The sequence below is a fragment of the Triticum aestivum genome, chromosome 1B (assembly GCF_018294505.1).
Source record: "Triticum aestivum cultivar Chinese Spring chromosome 1B, IWGSC CS RefSeq v2.1, whole genome shotgun sequence".
NCBI lineage: Eukaryota > Viridiplantae > Streptophyta > Magnoliopsida > Poales > Poaceae > Triticum > Triticum aestivum.
This window is the reverse complement of record NC_057795.1, coordinates 83,105,624-83,112,796: the sequence shown is the minus strand read 5'-3', so window position 1 is coordinate 83,112,796 and position 7,173 is coordinate 83,105,624. Positions and strand designations below refer to the sequence as shown.

General features: G+C 42.7%; 1 long non-coding RNA gene across 2 annotated transcripts; it reads right to left on the bottom strand.

Annotated features, from left to right (window-relative positions):
• Positions 1-3,603: 3,603 nt before the first annotated feature.
• On the bottom strand, positions 3,604-6,457 carry LOC123087261 (uncharacterized). Of its 2 annotated transcripts, XR_006441287.1 has the most exons (4): positions 6,040-6,457; positions 5,818-5,936; positions 5,023-5,133; positions 3,604-3,944 (listed from the first exon to the last, which is right to left on the bottom strand). It is a non-coding gene; the product is annotated as an uncharacterized lncRNA (long non-coding RNA). The 2 variants fall into 2 exon arrangements; XR_006441286.1 differs by lacking the exon at positions 3,604-3,944 and having other exon boundaries at positions 3,965-5,133.
• Between the last annotated feature and the right edge of the window lie 716 nt (positions 6,458-7,173).

The window sequence follows — 7,173 nt, the reverse complement described above, 5'->3', positions numbered from 1 at the left end:
CAAAAATATTGGTCTTGAAATATTCAACAGATATTCAGCCGGCTTGAAAATGTAGAACTCGCCAAGCTATGATTTGCAAAATCGCCGGGTTATAAAAACTGATGCTTCCGGGTCATGACTGTTTATAGACGCCGAGTCATGATTGTTGCCAACGCCCGGTAATAATTATTGATGACGTCGGGTCAATCTGGTTTGCTCAAAACTGATAATTTGAAAATATTTCTCCTTATATCTGTGTTACCTGTAGCCCCCAAGTCTTGAGCAGATCAAAATGATGACTTAAGACGTGATTCAATATAAATATTACCACTTTGAAGAAATCCATATTGTTCATCTTAATCACTAGTCAGAACTGAGTATTCCTCATATGTAGCCCCCAAGTGCCGGGTTGTCATGCTTGAAGCAACCTGGGACTTGAAATTGCCTTATGCTCATAAGAACTTCAACCAGTGTAACCCCCAACGGCAGGGTTATTATAGAATAATGAGTAGGGACTTTGTATGTATGATCATGTAGATTCAAGCAGCAACGTGTAGCCCCCAAGGGCCGGCTCAATAAGATATTACTGAATTGGACTTTGTATATGATTCATTGATAATACCATCAAATGATGTAATCACCACCATGGGGCTTGAACCCACGTCCACAAGGTTAAGAGCTTTGTACTCTACCAACTGAATAATGGATCTTTCAATATAATGGATTTAAGGCTTGTGTACCTTGAATTTCTGACAGGAGCAATTGGTAGCCCCCAAGGGCCGGCTCATTTAAAATGTGATGAGTCGGGTCTTCAATAAGTTGAGCAAAAAATGACTTTGCATTAGCCCCCAAGTTCCATGGTGCATGCTGGCAGTGACATGGGACTTGCATATTTGATGTAATCTCAATTTAAATAATGTAGCCCCCAAGTGCCGGGTCGTAAGCCTGCAGCGACTCGGGACTACTTCCTCCATTGTAAAATAAATCATGCCCATTGATAAAAATAATAGCCATTGCACTAAAGAGACTTTGAAAACCTCAATCATAACACTGGTTATTGATAATCACACTAGAAATCTATCCATGTTGGCTATTCAAGATATAATCCAGAATGAAAACCTCAATCATTCAACATCATCATGAAAATCCAGCCAGTTTTGGCTATTAAAGATTTGAATACCTCATCGGTTGACAAGTAAATACGAAGTTTAAATGCCTGGCGGCTCTTGGCCGATGACGACTTAATGCGCATTCATTGTAAGCCGAAATTTTTGTAACCCAACAGCTTATAGCCTTTGAGAAAAATCCAGAACGGATTTTGAAGCATCAACTTTGGTAATTAGCTTGAACTTAATCATTTATATGTCATATTTCTGCAAATCCTTCAAAGAGTTTAAACAACATATGCCCTAGCGACTTAACGTCAAAAACCAGGGCGGGTAACCACCCAAATGTAGTCTTATCCTACACACAAGTAGATCACAAGATCCTTATGATCCTTTGAATGATACCGCCGACTTATGTGACCCGGACAGTGAAGTTGATAACTCAAGTCTGTAAGAGCCGACAAATATGATATTTGTGACAACTCAAATACTTGCAATTGTATAGAAGCAGATAAAAATTTTTAGGCTCTTGATTCGAATACGATCAGTAAACTGTTCCAAAGGGGTTAAGCTAAGATTCGAATACGATCATATAGCCCCCAGTGGAGTTGGTGTTGCCGATCAAAGTGGGTATCGGCAGCTATGTTCTCTTTGGTTCGAATACGACCTATGTTTGAACAGGAAGCCCCCAAATGACCTTAAAAGTTGTTTAACGACGCTGATTTGAATATGATCCACGTCGATTCCCAAAGGGGTTAAGCTATGATTCGGATACGATCAAGAAGCCCCCAAGTAGGTTCAGCAGTTTGCTAATTAAAAGGGTATCAACAGCTATGTTCTCTTTGGTTTGAATACGACCTATGTTTGAACAGGAAGCCCCCAAGTGACCATATAAATTTTGGCATTGCGCCGATCAAGAGGGTACTGATAGCTATGCCCGATGAGCAGGAAGCCCCCAAGTGACCATAATAAAATAAACCGTAAGGAAGGATACCCATGTTTTGAACCGTGCATCATGGCAGTAAGTTCCCTTTTGTAACCATTAATTTGTGTGAGATCTCAAACTTGCGAGAGATTTAATTCTTTTGAAGCAGAATTTCTTAAACCGGATATTAAGATCCTCAAAGCTTTGTAAGGGACAAAGTTACCTTGAGCTGGATATTGAACCGGTTTTGAGAGCTTCAAAGCCTTGCGGGAGAAAGATGTCTCTTGAGCTGTATTTTAAACCGGAATCTTCATTTTGAATCGGAAATTTTTCTGACGGCCTTTAAATATTTGCCAATAAATCAGTAGCCTCCAGGGCCGGGTTATCTTTCCATTCAATTACCCGGAGTTCTTGAATTCATTGGAACCGGCTAATTTTGCCAAGCCATACCATTGTAGCCCCCGAGTCTCAAGATGACTCGAAGTGTTGGCTTGAGATTCTCCATATTTGACCATAGGAGAAAGTGTATATCATTGGCGTTGATAGCGCGATGTGAATCCACAAAAAGTTAAGGTGACTGCGGCGGGTTATAAATGATCCCGTATAAACCGTGTCAGTAACTCGGTCAATGGCTCGTTCCAACTGGCTGTTTGAAGTTAACCAAACTGTAGTGGCGACGACTTGTGCGCCTGCCCATTGAACCATCCAGTGCAGACGGCGGTTGATAATATATGATAATTTGCCTCTAATTTGTCGGAAGAGAAACCGGGTTTCCCAAGTAGTGACTTGCTCATACTCAATGAACAACTCACGCAGACAGGCACGGCCCGGTGTGTTGATGTAGAGCAGGCTGCGAGAGACGGACGGTAAAGACGACCGCAGCATCAGAGTTGATATATATCACTACTAGATTTTTCATTATAACCAAGGGTCAAATTACCATCGGATATTTTAGTTCACCATCGGATTTCCATATACCTGACGGTACACCGTCGGCAATCTCCCGTCGGCTATGCTTGGTCGGCCATTACACTCATAGCCGACGGTACTGCTGCGTAATACCTTCTCCGAGGGTAATTAGCTGACGGTGAGCCGTCGGGCATGTTTTGGTTGCCAGCCGGCTCACATAAACTTGACGACGCGTATAGCTAACGGTTCCCCGTCGGATATTTATTTTTCTGACTGTTATTAGTTCCCATCGGCTTTCGTAATAGATGACAGTATATTTGACCCTTCGGGGTTTGTTATAACCAAGAGGAGAACAAAATCCTTCACAGATTGTTATAACCGAGAGGAGAATGAAACGAAAGCCATTATGATAGCCGACTGTGTATACACCCCTTCGGGGATTCCTATGGCTGAGAGCCCAACAAAGACCATCAATATAGAGATTCACCGATAGTGAAGTCTCCGTACTTCAGATGTTCGTTGGAAGGCAGGCCATTAGTCACCACTAAAGGATTGCTTTCCACTTCAAATATACTCCTTCCATCCCAAAATGTAAGACATTTTTTACACTATGATAGTGTCAAAAAACATCTTCTATTTTGGGGCAAAGAGGGAGTATATCTCATAATTGCACAACGACACATGACCAAGTAACATATATTATATTTAGCGCAAATTTTAAAATACCATAGCCCAAATGACGTGCATCCAAATTACATTGTTCATCATGATCTATCTAGGAAGTTTGAAATGCAAAACAAAATAGTAACTATATATAATGGTCCAAGCATTATTCCTAAGCTAAAATTGACCAAAACTTCAGAAGTTCACTTTGTTGCATGTCCTGAAGAAAGATCATTAGACTCATCACCCTTCATCACCATATGGATCATACCGCTCATCACCATATAGATCATGAGAATCATCGCCATAGACATCATCACCCTTGCCATAGATCACGATTCCTCCAGTATTGTTTCACATCCCTAAGAAATGATTAGACTAGTTGTAAGGAGACGAAAATGATGTAATGTAGTTGAAATTTAATTGAGCATACCGCGACAAAACTTAGATCTTATAACTGACTAGTTAGCTGCTATCTAGCAGTATGACTACATATTTACCTTTTGATCCTTCACATGCAATTTTCAGGGTAACATGAATCAGCAGGAACACATACTCAAAATAATAAAGATTGAGGACTACACGTTGGTCTGTATACTAAAGAAATAATCTACCAATAAACCGCATCGATTTCAATTTTATAATAAGTTTCCAACAGTTCAGAACACATCCTGCTTTTTGAATTACTTGAAACATTCGTATAATTCCAAGCACATGTAGGGGTGGAGCCAGGGGGACGAGCAGGCCCCCCCCCCAATGATCGACAGTTTTAGTAGGAGCGACGAGTAATTACCAACGAGATTAGATCAATATACGTACTCCCCCCCTATACTCGAATCCTGCCTCCGCCACTGAGCACATGGCAGTTTTCTAATTAACTGTATTCATCATATCTCCAGAACCCACATGTGCTATAGTTAGACCAAGATGGCCATGTGATACAGGGAAAAAAATCCTATATGAGTTCAACAAAATTTTACCCCTCGCACCTTAATTAAGATAGATTTAGTGTAAAGAAAATAGCTAGTACCTAGATAGATATCTCAGTTATGAGCCACATCTAGGAAAATAGGGCACAAGCAGGTGCATACATTATATATATATATATAGTACAGTAGTACCACCTAGGCAATGTGGTAAGCTAAGAAATCAACTAAAAAAAGGTTCCAAAGCAAGTTACCTGTAGCATGGTCTTCAAAGGCATTGTACGCTAGCCAAGTGGTCAGTGTGCCTCAGACACAAGATCTCAAATAAAAAAGGGCAGGTCGCAAAACAAGGAAGTCGATTGACAGGGCAGTGTTCTTATCAGAAGTTCAGAACTCAATGGTAGTGATGAAGATACATGTATTTTCGCATATATGTTTCTCCATGCGCATGTTGTCTAGAACTAAATTGGCGCATAACTAGATGGGATGTATGGCTAAGAGATGATGGACCAACCTTTTCAGTTTCGTGTTGACAAACATCATCTCGTCCGCTTTTAAATACAACTTCATTTGCCTAAGCTCAAAAGCATTACATTATTGCTCTTCAGATAGGCCCAACTGCCACCTGCATGATAACATAGCGTTTATAAGAACAATAAGTAAGAACCCCTGCTCTACCCTACTCTACATCATTGAGAAAGAACACACAGGAGATGATGTTAACATGCCAGTGGATGCATCAGCTTTAGGGACAAGAGCTAAATATTACAGAAATACTCCCTCCATCCTAAAATAAGTGTCTCAAGGTTAGTATAACTTAACGTTAGTACAAAGTTGAGACATTTATTTTGAGATGGAGAGAGTACAACATACTGAAAAGAAAAGCAAAAGCGAGATGAAAGAACTTACAAGTACATCTACAGACCAAAACTGAAGGAAAAAGAACAAGGAGTGTACGTACTAATACATGAATGGAGGACCTCTTCAATGTAAATTAGTTGTCTGACAGGGACTACTAGTTAAGTTATAGAATAGTATGAAGTATACATCCCAACCCTGATTGCACATGCTGACACAATGTCTCTTCTCTTATGTACTAGTACTAGTTCCAACTGCTGCAACTAGCTAGCCTTGATCAAACATACATGCATCAACATAAGCTAGCTATCTCACCTCACTGGCGCCAAATGGCTACTTACTAGTTAATCAAACTATCTTTGAACACACAGGCTTGACTTTATTTTCCAAACTAATAGGCTTGCCTTTGTTTTTCAGCAATCATAAAAACAAAAAATATACCTAAACATACATGCAAACAACGATGGCCATGGCCTCACTGTAGAACGTGAACCTCACCACCATAGCAGCCCGCCATGGCACCATCTCCTCCATCTCCCGGGTATTCAACTTGAAAGACACGAGAAAATCCTGCACCCCAACCACCAGAAAACAAGCCATCCATTACAACAGCACACATACGCCACACAGATGACCTGCGCGATGAATTGCGCAAAGGAAGTGGCGACCAAACCTGGTACTGGTGGGCGAAGGCGCGAGTGAGCGTGGGCCACACGGCAACATCAGGTGGCCACTTGGATGAGGAGGAGCTTCAAGAAAGGGTAGATGGCCGATACATGGCGTAGGAGGTGGAGGGATATAGAGCTGACGAAGAAGACCGCTGCGTTCCTGAATCCTGAGGAGTGGCGTTGAGCACCTATTGGTTGGGGCGACGAGGCCAAGCCGGCCAGATCCGGCAGCGTCGTGGCCGAGGGCTGCTAGATCTGAGGGCCATGAAGATCGAGACGGGAGTTGAAGGGAGTAGGTGACGTCGCTGGACCAGGGAGGGAAACGAGGGTGGAAGTGCGCAGCGCCGCAGCCGGATCGACGGGTGACGGCGGGGTTGGCGCATGGCAGCAGGGAAGCGAGAAGAGAAGATGTGGCGTGGGAGGTTCCGGAGGGAAAAGGGGTGAGGGATGGGAGGACGTGGGCACGTGGCTGATAGAAGATGGGCCGTAAAATTTGGCAAGTGGCAAGATGGATAATGGCGGGGGGTGAAATGGTTCCTCTTCCTTTTTTTTGCTTAGAGGTGAAATGGTTCTTGATACTACCTGATAAAAGAATTTATATAAAAAATACTATACATGCAACACATATTCAGTGGGAAAAAACCGAAAGTAATTATTTTCAGGTTTCTCATAAAATGTAATTGTGGCAACTAGACAATGCAACTCCAAACTTGACGAAGAACTACGAAGGACAAACCAGGCACACCACATGGACCCGCCGCCGTAACTTCGACTTCACGGCGACAAACAAATCGAGGCAATCTCACGGACACATCGAAGAAGTGTCGACTACCGCAAACATATTGTTGCGTCATTGACATCGTTCCCGCCATCATCGTTGCCACAGAAGCCTGGAAGCCACAACTTCATCATCCACGGTCCTGCTTGCCGATGCCAAACTTCTAAGACGAAGCGCCCGGGAGGAATACGACACCAAAGTGTCGCCACAGTCACACAAGATCAAGGGTTTCGCCCAGAGTGGTCATGATGGGTCGTTATGCCTACAAGAAGGTCAATGATGGTCACAGCCATCGCCATCACTCCGCAGTCGGCACAACACAAAGCTGAGACGGGGTCTTCACCGAAGCTCCCACACCACC